At 44.2% G+C, this 12,548-nt stretch overlaps 1 protein-coding gene across 13 annotated transcripts in view; it reads right to left on the bottom strand.

The window, feature by feature from the left end:
• Window positions 1–11,797, bottom strand: part of PRRC2C (proline rich coiled-coil 2C) — an 80,902-nt gene extending 69,105 nt beyond the window's left edge. For all 13 annotated transcript variants that reach the window (XR_010990635.1, XR_010990634.1, XR_010990638.1 and 10 more), the window contains exon 1: window positions 11,662–11,797. The gene's annotated coding sequence lies outside the window, so the exon portion shown is untranslated. The remainder of the gene's footprint in view (window positions 1–11,661) is intronic.
• Window positions 11,798–12,548: the final 751 nt, after the last annotated feature.

The raw sequence follows: 12,548 nt of genomic DNA, 5'->3' as shown, positions 1-12,548 counted from the left end.
CTTTAGCTTGGTAACTACACTTTGAAGTATTCTTCTGGCTGTAGATTCTTCCACATAAATCCATCTTTATCACTGGAAGAATTAAATCTAAAATGTACAAAGTACTATCAATGAAACATTTAAAATAAATATGACTCGTTACAGAAGTTTACAAATTATCAAAGAACAAAGAGCCGCAGTTTTGAGATGTGTAGGAGAAGGGCTGTTGTCAGATAGCTTTGGAAGATTGTGTGTGGTCTTTGACTTGGAAAAGAATGTAAACGACTTGGGACTGAGGAGAAGGAACTGGGCAGAAGTTGGTTGGATGTGTTAAAATATTGTTTTGTTATTTTAGCCTATTGTACGCCTTAATTACACGCATGCCAGTAGAAAATAACCAATTAAGATGTGACACATGTGCCTTCTGAAAGGCTAGATAATATTGCTGTGTAACGGAATACATGTCTTCGCCTGCTTAAATCTTGTCCTGGAAGCTATGCTCAGGGTGACTCAAACACCTATACGACAACAGAGATGTACAAAGCAAGCAGGCTTTTTAAGTTTGATAAGTACTAAAAGACAACTGAACAACGACTACTTAACTTTTTCTAGACACTTTGCCACAGAAGTGGTTCAGCTGAAGGTGGGGGGGAAGGAAATCTCTTTTCCAAGAAAAAAAAAAATAGAAAAAAATGGAAGGATAAAACACTGGCATGATGACTTCTCTTACTGGAAGAGGTTCATCAACTGAAATTAATTTTCAGTTTAATTTTTTGACTAAAGCCACAACATTTCCAGTCTATTTAGGGATCTATCTCCTGCTAGAGTCAATGAGAACTAAGTTCCTACAGGGTACAATTTAAGTTGAAGTTGCAAAACAGCTAGTAACTTTTTATGGGTAGTTCCACTATTGCCATTCAGAAAAAAAAAACAAACAAAACAAAACACAACACCCCATGGAGAGACAGCAACGTTTTTAACTTTTCCTTTGTAGCTACTAAGATACAAACAGATCCATTGGGGCTTCCCAGACAACAAACAAAAGGAGGAAGCACATCACCTTGGAAAAGGAGATGTAACAGAGCAATAGCTGTTCTCAAGCAGCACATGAGCTCTGAAGCTGCAGGCACCTACTAACCAGCAACAGATGAGCAGGTAACTTAAAAGGAGTTCAGGACTAACTGAGAGCCATACCCTGTCCTTCTGCCCAGCAGGAGAAGACATTTTCTCAGACTACTGCTCCTATGTCTTTATGTTAGGATTTCCATTTTTTTCTAGTCAGTTTTTTAGTACATTTACAGTAGGAAGGTGAATGCCCTTGTATTTTAAAGACAAGTTCACACTTAAAAATCTATTTTTATTCTAAAAGTACCAAGTATCAAAGTCAAGCATCAAACAAGGTCCCCTCCATGTATTTTGCATGTATTTTGCATCTTCAAGTTAAGTACAGATGATCCAAAGCTGCCCCACACCCTTGTTTGTCACATTAAAGACCATTTCCAGGATTTCAGAAGAACACAGTAGTATAATGCAATTCTCTGAATTGCCAGAAGCTGGATAATGAAAACAGGTACAAGTATCACCAAAGAGTTTAAACAAAAAATCCTGCCTACAGCTTCCTAGTCTGCAACATCAACACTTAGCACTGCAACTCTGTGCTCCACACACAGCCATGAATTCACTCCCTCTGAAAGCCTAAGCACAGCTGAATAAATTCAAGAGTAACTTTACATCTTATACTAAAAGAAATACACAACCTCCACCCCAAAATCTTCCACTTAGAAAATTTACAGCAAAATTTTGAACTCAAAATACAACACCTGCTATCTCCAAGAGCAGGACTTCAAGGCACACAAAATGCCTAGAGAAATCCACTCCTGAGCTCACTCAAAAAATAAGTGATGATTCAATTTACCATTCAAGCACTTTCAAGTAGCTAAACATCCCATGCCCAAACTCAGCCTTAAGTCTGTGTAGCCAAACATATTGATGATGGGGTTCAAAGATCACACAAGTGATTTTGATTTGGCTTCCAAATACAGAAAATCTATTTGGGTAATTTTTTCAATCTCCCTTGCAACACAAGAATAGAATAAACCAGGTTGGAAGAGACCTTCAAGATCATCGCGTCCAACCTATCACCCAACACCACCTAATCAACTAACCCCTGGCACCAAGCACCCTGTCAAGTCTCCTCCTGAACACCTCCAGTGATGGTGACTCCACTACCTCCCCAAGCAGCCCATTCCAATGGGCAATCACTCTCTCTGTGTAAAACTTCCTCCTGACCTCCAGCCTGAACTTCCCCTGGCACAGCCTGAGACTGTGTCCTCTTGTTCTGGTGCTGGCTGCCTGGGAGAAGAGACCAACCTCTGCCTGTTTACAACCCCCCTTCAGGTAGTTGTAGAGAGCAATGAGGTCACCCCTGAGTCTCCTCCTCTCCAGGCTAAGCAACCCCAGCTCCCTCAGCCTCTCCTCATAGGGCTTGTGTTCCAAGCCCCTCACTAACTTCGTTGCCCTTCTCTGGACTCGTTCCAGCAAGTCAACATCCTTCCTAAACTGAGGGGCCCAGAACTGGACACAGTACTCGAGGTGTGGCCTAACCAGTGCAGTGTACAGAGGCAGAGTGACCTCCCTGCTCCTGCTGGCCACACTGTTCTTAATGCAGGCCAGGATGCCATTGGCCCTCTTGGCTGCCTGGGCACACTGCAGGCTCATGTTCATCCTACCATCAACAAGGGATAGTTCTTTATGCTGCTATACTGACAGAATTCGCATACAAACAAGTAACAAAGAGAACATTCTTCAAGGCTGAATTTGTACACCACAACTGCGTGTGTCACACCATAAAATTATGAGAATCAGAAATCCCTTCTATCACTAGACCAGACATTGGGTTCAGCATTCACCTCTATTGGAATGGACCAAAATGAATTTTGTATAAATACAATGACATCAAAACTGAACCAGCACATCTTGCTTCTGTCCTTACAATCACTGTTTTGGAAGGCTGCATTTGCCCCAGATACCTTCTTCATTGATGACAGAACTAAACATGGAATTATGCTTAAAGAAATAGTTCTAAGTCCACTGGCAAACTCAAATAGTAATGACCAACAAGCCAGTGGAATAAGCTTACAACTTTTCACAGCAATTCCCAGTTTAGGTAACAGGCATAACAATGCAGAACAAATACTGTTTTTTCACTGGTAATTGAATAAAAAGCTTCCAAAGTTTAAGAAGACTACAGCCAATATTATATGAGAACAACAGAGTTACTAGACTAAAAATCTCACCAGGGGGGTATAGTGACTATGTAAAATATATTGTAGCCTTTGTTCCACACAAGCCACACCAGTGGAAAGGAAATTAATCCTACCAATACTGCGCCAGTAAAAAGCACGAAGACGACTAACTACCAGTAACTGTGCTGGATTAGAAGCACCGATAAAGTACACTTAAACAGCGAATTGGTCACAATGGCTTTTTCAGGGCACCCCAGGAAAGAAACTGACAGTGCATATCACACCTAAATCAGAACTAACACACCATAAAGCTAATACACTAACCCAACACAGCCATTCCTGCCATGTTCTGATAATCCTCAAACATAAATTAGAATAATTCAGGTGTTCTGCAAGTCTATCAAATACACTTCAACCAAAAATTTATTCAGTTTCTGAAAAGGTGAGATCCAAAACCTCTTTGCAAGCTCACTTTTAAGGGGGGAGGGGGTGGTGGTGGCTATTCTATTCCTTGTTAGCCTGACAATTTCTTTTATTTCTTGCCACTAAGAAGCACATTTTTTGCACAGCTGCTTGAGTTTCCAGTTGGTTAAGACACTTTCTAAAACTGTAAATTATTAATTGTGGCAGGAGTTTTGAAGTGCTGGAAGGAAGCCAGGACCAAGAGAAAATATGAATATAAGAGCAGTTTCTATACAATTAAAGAGAGCATTAGAATGAGGTGTGTTCTCATTACTCCTGGGAACAGAACAATGTGCTTTCACCCAATTAGCTTTTCAACTATCAGATGCTGAATGAGATTTTATTTTCCAAGATTTGCAAAAGCCTTTATTAAAGAAATTTCCATTATTTAAAGGAATAGGAAAACTTCAAAGCTCCCCAAAATGAATCACTGCCTATTTGAGAAAAAGATAAGGGAATAAATTAAGGCAAATCCTTGCAGAAACAAGCCATGCACCTGCTATTAAACTACAGCATTCAAATAGGTTGGCAGGCAGCACATTTCTCCGAACACAGAAAACTAACACAACCTGTCTTACCTATCAGAATTCTTTTTTTAAGAGAAAAAGTTACAACTATTCATTAAGCTTCTTACAGACTGATTTAGGTCAGTTTATCCTGACCACAGCCGCTCTCAGTAAAGGCATCTGTTAGCAGCTAAGATCACAAACAGTCCCTTACAATAATGACAAATGCACTCAGCACGCTGCCACGAGTACCACTTTGGGTTTTGTTCAATTGCATCACACCATCCTGCAGAAGCCTGTAAAGGCAAAAAAACAGTAATGTACCCATTGTCCTCATACACCCAGAAAGTGACATGGAGAGTTTCCTTCTTAGTGGCACCCTGAGTAATGGTTGCTGTGTCAAGCTGAGAACAGGAGAGCAAAGGGGAGTCCGCAGTCAGGCTGCAAAAATGAACTGCACAACTGATGGCACACAGATGTTCCCATGTCTGTTCAAATGAGAATGCTGAAAATATTCAAAGGGTCAGCACTTCTCCGCACTTGCTACATTTAGATTTAATTGCACAGGAAGAATAATCGGAGCTGGTCATGATGGAGGGGTTTAGGATCCATTTGCAATACAGGAAAACAGAACTGCTTGCACCCTATAGCGCAAAAAGAAAAAGGCATGAAAAGAATTCTCCATGTATTACTGAATTGTCTCTTATTGCTAAATAGAAAATTGCAGCAAGCTGAGGTTCCTTTTGGGACAGACTTCTGCAGATCTGATTCCAGCTGCAGGCTCAGCAGCACTCGAGATCTGTTCCTCTGCAGGCAGCTTGCTGCTATAAGGCACCCGAAAGAACAGCTGAGCTGAACAAGAGTTGACGCTGTTAAGTCAGTCATGGCTTTTAGGAAGCTGATGAAAGATAATCAATGAGTACATTAAAATAGACCAGAAGAGCAGCAGAAGTTGTAGCTGTTTAAAATTACCCATTTCTCCACTTGGTTTTTTTTTTCTTTCATTTTAATACACTTACTGAAAAAGCCCTTGCACATTATAACAAACTCTGAAACAATGTCAGTTAAACTGGCGGCGTATTTCCAACCCTCTCCACCAACCCCATACTGTATTGAGCAGTGGAAGAGGGCAGGACAGATTAAGAGATAAATGTAAAGCCATCCCTTACTGCGAATAACTCTTTTTCAAGACTTCATTTCCTGCTTCTTTACCACAACTTCCAAGCTCCAGCATAACAATTAACATTTCCTGATAGAGGAAGTGACACTTTGAGCATTCTTCCCAAGGAACTGCAACTTGCTCTGAGTAGTGGATGTCTCGCCTCATACATCATACCTTTCTGCACCTCTGAAGTATCCCTGACCTCAGCTGCAAGTAAGTAAAAGTTTTCATACAAAGCTTGCTTTTCCAAAGCCCATAGTCATAGATCAGTCCTTAAAAAATATAGTTACAACTAGGTTTAGGAATGAATTAGTTGTTGCATTGAAAAATATTCAAGCAAGCTCTTCTGTTCATGAGCGCTTTCAGGATGATTTGGAAGTGCACAAGAATCACTGTAGGACTACATCCTTAAGGATTTTCACTCTTTTGAAAGATGTGCCAAAATTAATGCCCTCTTCTCTAGCTGTTTTTTCAATATTTTTCCTGTTCACCTTGTTAAGATGTATCTATTATTGAAGAGTCCAACCTGAAGAAGGAAGTAAGCTAACAGAGTCATAGAATTGTTAGGGTTGGAAGCGACCTCAAGGATCAGCCAGTTCCAACCCCCTGCCATGGGGGGTTGCTCACAGCCACGTCCAGCCTGGCCTTCAAAACTTCCAGGAATGAGGCTTCCACCACCTCCTGGGCAACCTGTGCCAGTCTCTCACCACCCTCATGGGGAAGAATTTCTTCCTAACATCCAATCTGAATCTACCCACTTCTAGTTTTGTTCCACTCCCCCTGGTCCTACCATTATCTGACACCCTAAAAAGTCCCTCACCAGCTTTCTTGTAGCCCCCCCCCCCCCTTTAGTTACCGGAAGGCCACAATAAGGTCTCATGGCCCTTCTCCAGACACACTCCAGCACCTCTGGATCCCTCCTGTAACAGGGGCTCCAGAAACGCACACAGAGCTCCAGGTGGGGTCTCACCAGAGTGGAGTGGAGGGGAAGAATCACTTCCCTGGCCCTGCTGGCTATGCTTCTCTTGATGCAGCCCAGGATGCAAATGGCTTCCTGGGCTGCAAGTGCACACTGCTGGCTCCTGTTGAGCTTCTCACCCACCAGCACCTTCGAGTCCTTTTCTTCAGGGCTGCTCTCAAGCCAGTCCCTGCCCAGCCTATACTGGTGCTTGGGACTGCCCTGACCCAGATGCAGGGCCTTGCATAGAGTTTTGTACAGCCTTAGTACAATATAAAAAAAATGCTCAGAACCGTTAATCAGTTATGCAATGACTTACACTACTTGCCACCAACGTTGAAACTTCCCACCTTGCTCAAATTCTGTGTTGCCTGTGGCTCCCACCATATTTGCAACCTGATTCATGTACCTCAGTAACAATAACAGCAATTTTTCCTCTCCATTAAGAGATGTTACAGCATATTTGGTTTTAAGCTTTTAAGATACTCCCACTGTGATACTGAGAGACAAGGTTGCCAGATGCACCAGCTTAGAATGCACCATTGACAACATTAATAAAAAACGGCTTCACCCCATGCATCCAAAGGTGGTAGAATTTACTCCTTGGTTTGGTCCGGTCCAGCTTGGAGAGCTCAAAGCTACTCAAAAAGTCTTCTGCCTGCTGCCTGTTTCCCTCTGGATCTCTGGTTACAAATTTTGCCTTATGACTTGCCAGTTTCCTGGAACAGAAACCATCATCTTCTTCACCAAAAGGAGGCTCAGTATTTGAGATGCAGCTGTGAAAACCATACTGGCCACAATTCTGAAACGGTTAATTACAATAAGGGTCAAATTCAGCCCCCTGCTTTAGACTGGATTAATTTATGATTTCTTTAAAAGAAAGGACAAAAAAACCACCAAACAAAACCGAAGCTCAAAATGGTGAGGAGCTACATTAGAAAAGCCTTATCAGCATACCCAGCTTTATGTATCTGCCTTGAGCATTACATATCCCATTTTCCATGGAAGTGAACTTGCATCTGCCAAATGGCTACAGAGGGATGTTGAACACCTTTTAGTTGCTCTTGGCTCTCTGTTGATTTCACTTAGTTAAAAAAAAATAATCCCATATGTCCCTTGATACTCTGCTTTCAAGATGCAGTAAGTAAGTAATTAAGGCTCAATATATTATCACAATAGTTACCAATAAACTTTGCTTTATTCACAACATGTGCACCACGCTACGAAGCTCTATCTGTGCCAGTAGCTTCATTTGTGGAATAAAAAATATCTAACCAAGGTGACTCCATAAACTTAACCAAGTAGCTATGCCACAGGCCAACGGCAGGGTTATCTTCCTAGAGCAAGTTTTTTCCTACAGACTAATTACACACACTGGCAAGAAAAAATTTTATTGTTCTTTCTTAAATACTTGCACTCTGCACCTGTATGTACACCTAGATACATCTGTACAGGAAGCAAAGACTGTCCTAAATGCTATTATAAAAAAGCACTGTAAAAACAATAATTTATATTTGCAAAATGCAAGCATCAGTGCACTGATCTAAACACAGTGAGGTCCTTCAATGGAATATATGGTTACTTTGAAATAGTAGAAAAATATTAAGTTCTGAAGCATATCAAGCCGTACAATGGAAGAAAACTACTGGCTTCTCAAACAAAATGAGTGGTCCTGCACTTCTACTTTAGCTCAAGACTCAAATCAGTTAAATCGTATCTATTTTTCCAAGAATAAACTTTAAACTATTTAAGTCTACAGTAATAAATGTGAAGTACAAATAAAAATTTGCAAATATTAAATCTAGGACTATTAAGGTCACATGCTTAGAAAACACTACTTCTACAAGCTGTAGCTGTGTATGTGATTTAATGAGTAAAGCCTAAAAAGGTTTGCTCTTCTAAATAGAGAGATGGATTTCCTACCTTAAACAAGAAGTGCCTATCCTTTGCTGGTTTTATTATGAAAAACCATTTGGTACCTCTGAGCATGATGGACTGCATCTTACGTCCCAACTAACTAAAAATGGAGTGAAGCTGCTGTTTCACTTAAGAAATCAGCTGTATACTGATTTAAAGAGAGATTTAGTAGACTCATCTCTCAGCCACTCAGCACCAGGTGATGGCACAGTTCTTCAGGCACTGCTTGTGCATCTGATGTATCAGAATATAAAGTGCAGTAATTCCTCACTCTGATGCTGTAAGCAGCTGAAAACACGGCCCACGTTAGTTTCAAATACATAGCAGTTAAAATTCATCACCATCATGCTCTGGATTATATATACACATACACACAATGTTGGTTCTGCACCGTAATGTCACCATTCAACAGGCCAGTGTCAGACACAAACCCCAGAGCAACACCAACGATACACAGCCTCTCCCTTTAATACTTGTTTATGATCTGTACCACTCATTTGTTGGTGTTCAGTTAGAATGTTATGTAATCCTTGAGGTATTTGTAATAAAAACAGTCTATTTCTGTCAGCCGGTTCTTCATAGACATAAAGGCTGTCTTCATCTGATTTTTATTAGGACTTCATCGTCCTCTGCTCTTTATGCATTTTTTAAGACTTCTGTGCACTCTGTCTTCATTTTAACCAACGAAGAGTATTATCTCCTTCCACCTCCTCACACAAACCTCAACTTCCATTTTTGCACCTGCTTTTCACCCATGAGAAATTTCCACAGGGTTTTCTGAAATCCAGAACGCCCCCAAAAATGAGGGCATAAAGCTCTGCAAAGAAAACATTTCCTACAGAAGATGAACAACTGGTTCTACCAGTAAAACACCACTGGCATTCCTGTCACTACAAGCCCAACATCCATCCCTAACTAGTGGAAAGGTGGTGCATTTTCAGAGCGGAGGTATTTTCTTTCATTCAAACTCTCCATTACTGTATACGACCTATGAAGGTGTTCCACTCTCCCCTCCACACAAGTGGAACATTTTTTCTTCACTCATGTCTCCGTAACACTACACAAGGGTTTATTCCTCTGCAAGAGCACACTGCCAGGGTTTAATCCTTCTGCAAGAGCCACCTTTTCCTTTTTATCTCTACATCTAAGCTTCTTATCCCTGCCATCCTTATATGGTATTTAGGCTACATCTTCCACCCTCTCGCCACTTTCAGATCACTGCCACTAGTTAGCCTGGGCAAAGAGCTTCTATTTTCAGCAACCTAGGACACCTGGCTAAAGTCAATGCCACACAACATACCCACTGCTTTGACTTACATTCTTTCTCTCAACTGACTTATAGCATTAATTTAGACAAAACGAAATCTACACAAGATCTCCCTTCTGAACTGCTTCATCTTTTCCTTGCTCCTTGTGGCCCTAGCAGACTTGAGGATGTGGGAAAACAGGACCTGAAGAAAATGCATACTATAAATATGTACTGAACAAGGACTCCAGTAGCCAAGTTAAAAACTGAGACTAATTTAACTATTTTGCTCGACAAAATGCTTTGAAAACCCTTACAAGGGGCTCCTGTTAAGAAGTCTAAACGAGAGTAAAGAAATCATAATTGCTACTAAGCTGCAGACAGAATATTTCTATTAACAAGACTAGCAGAAGTGACAACGTATTTTACAAGCTATTGTTTACCAAAGAAATAAACTTTATGCAGAAACATATACACACTAAGGCAGAGTTCTACATGACAGAGCCACACACGTAATCACAGTCTCCACACGAGTACTGGCTTATGAGACAACTAAGTCCTCACTTCAGTTTAAACGGCCACCTCCTAAGCTCACATCACCAAAGCAGTCATATTCCTCAGGCACTGAGCACAAAGTTCTGAAGGACAAACCGCCCTTTCACTGAACATTCACCGAGCTCAAAGAATCTGCAAAACTGAGATTCTTTAATCCCAAGGAGACTACATCAGAGCTGCATTCAAACACTTCAAAATTAGCATTGAAGAAAAATTCTCTAGAGTAATTCAAAGAAAATTGACAGCCATTCAGCTCCTAGCAGTCACTACTAAACGGTAATCGTTTTGTTTCCCACTGACGGACAAATGAGCTCACGTCCTGTTTCCTCCCCCCTTCAAAAGCATTTTCTTGTCTGAGCAGAGCTCTCAAGACTAGACTAGGCCTGATGCCTCACTAGAGAGGGATCGAAACCGTTAAAAAGCAGACCTATTCCTCCTGTTGGATATAATGTTAATTCCTACTAGTGTACTTATACGACCCAAGGAATCAAAGAGCAACAAAGAAAAACAGTCCTTTGATGATACCCAGTCCAAGACCTTTCACAAAGGAACATGGCAATAGAAAAACTACAATGTTCCATTTAACGCCCAGCACCACAGTCTCATGGACTGTCCCCTGCCTCCTAAAGGGGGCCTGACCTAGAAACTAGCTGGGGCATCTTTAGCCCCAAGATTTTCAATCCCTGCATCCCTTGGTGATGGCTCCCATTATGCCCACTGCATTGTGTTCGCTGCAGAATAACTGCATGAATTTTAGCCATGTCATCTAACCATGCCCGCAAACTGCTTTAGACACTATCAATAAGAACACCACTGATTCTGTTCATTTCACCCCTCCACAAATCTTGTCCTTAGGAGCAGAAACAATACCTTCATGGAAAGGTGCTCCTCCCTATCTGACATCAAACAGCCCAGGAACAGCCTTTTACCTTACATCTCAAGAGCTGTGGATGAGTATTTCAGAGTTAAAAAGCCGAAGCACTGTGCCCTGCATGTACCTCCAGCATCCCCTAAGAAAAGGCTCAACCTCTCTCTGCGGTTCTGGAAGCAGAATCACAGCCACAAAGTGAATGCACACGCAGACGGAACGAGTTTCTCGAGTAATCTCCCTCGAGAGAGAGAGACTTGGAGCCGTTAAAAAAGAAAAGAGGGCGGGGGAAGGGACGAACAAGAGGAAAGGCGGGAGAAGAAAGCAGCACACCTACAAAAACGGGCCTCAGCCGCCCCAACCACAGCAGCCCCCTCCTGCCGCCCCAAGGCGAGGCCCGGTGCTGTGCCCGGTGCGGAGCGCCCCTGGCCCAAGGCGGCGAACTGCTGCGGCGCGGCCCGGCCCGGCCCAGCGGCGCAGGGAAGCCCGCCCGGCCTGCCCGCCCGCCGCGGGCCCAGCGCCGCATCCCTCCGCTCGGCTGTGGCGGGCAGCGGGATGCCGTTTCCCGAGGTCACCCCATTCCTCGCCCGCCGTAGACTCCCTGCTGCTGGTGTCGCCGCCGCCGCCGCCAGGCCGGGCGGAAGCCGCCCCCGCCCCGGGGCCATGCGGCGCAGGCCGCCCGCCCGCTCGCTCGCTCACCCCGGCACCGGTCCGCGCTGCAGACATGCGGAGCTCCGCGGAAAGCGGACGAGCCGCCGCTTACCTGGCGGGCAGCGCGGCAGGCCGGTGCTCCGGCCTCCCCGGGGACTCCCGGACTTGGTGAGGCCCCTGCTTCTCCCGGCGCCGCGACACCTCGTCTCAGTCGCTTCCACACAGGGCCAAGATGGCGGGCGGCCAAGCCGGCGCCAACGACGTCTGACCTCACCGCGCCACCCGCGCGCGCAGCCGCTCACGTGACCACGCTGTGCCGCAGTCGGGCGGGCGGCTTCCCGTGCGCCCCCTGGCGGCAGGGGATCGCGGGCGGGAACGCTGCCCCACCCTTCGTCCCCATGCCCGGCTTTGGCGCCGCGGTCGGGGGTCCGGCCGCGCCTTGCCCTCGCTGCTGCCGCGCCAGAGCTCCTGGGCTGCAGACACGCTCTGCCTGCTGCACAGCGCCTGTCCACTCCGGCACCCGCCGACACGTGGGGAGCCTCTGCCTTGCTCCCGTGGGCTCCAGGTTTCCCTACGAGCCTGGGGCTGCTCGGGCCATGGCGGGAACACTCGTCCATCTGGGTTTGTCACTGTATATATGATTTCTCAGGACAGGACCCTCTTAGAATCACAGACTCGTTTGGGTTGGAAGGGACCTTAAAAGGCTATCTAGCCCAGCCCCCTGCAAGTGATCAGGGACATCTTTAACTAGATAGGTTGCTCAGAGCCCCATCCAACCTGACCTGACTGGGCTATCTACCACCTCTCCTGGCAGCCTAGGACAGTGCTTCACCACCTCCACTGTAAAGTACGTCCTTATATTTAGTCTAAACCTTCCCTCTTTTAGTTTAAAACCATCACCCCTTGTCCTGTCACAACAGGCCCTGCTGAAAACTCTATCCCTATGTTTTTGTAATAGGCCCCTTTAGGTACTGAAAGGCCACATTAAGGTCTCCCTAG

This window comes from Melanerpes formicivorus, unplaced genomic scaffold (genome assembly GCF_026170545.1).
Source record: "Melanerpes formicivorus ecotype bairdi unplaced genomic scaffold, bMelFor1.0.p_v2 SCAF_81, whole genome shotgun sequence".
Taxonomy (NCBI): Eukaryota; Metazoa; Chordata; class Aves; order Piciformes; family Picidae; genus Melanerpes; species Melanerpes formicivorus.
This window is presented reverse-complemented; position numbering and strand designations above follow the sequence as displayed.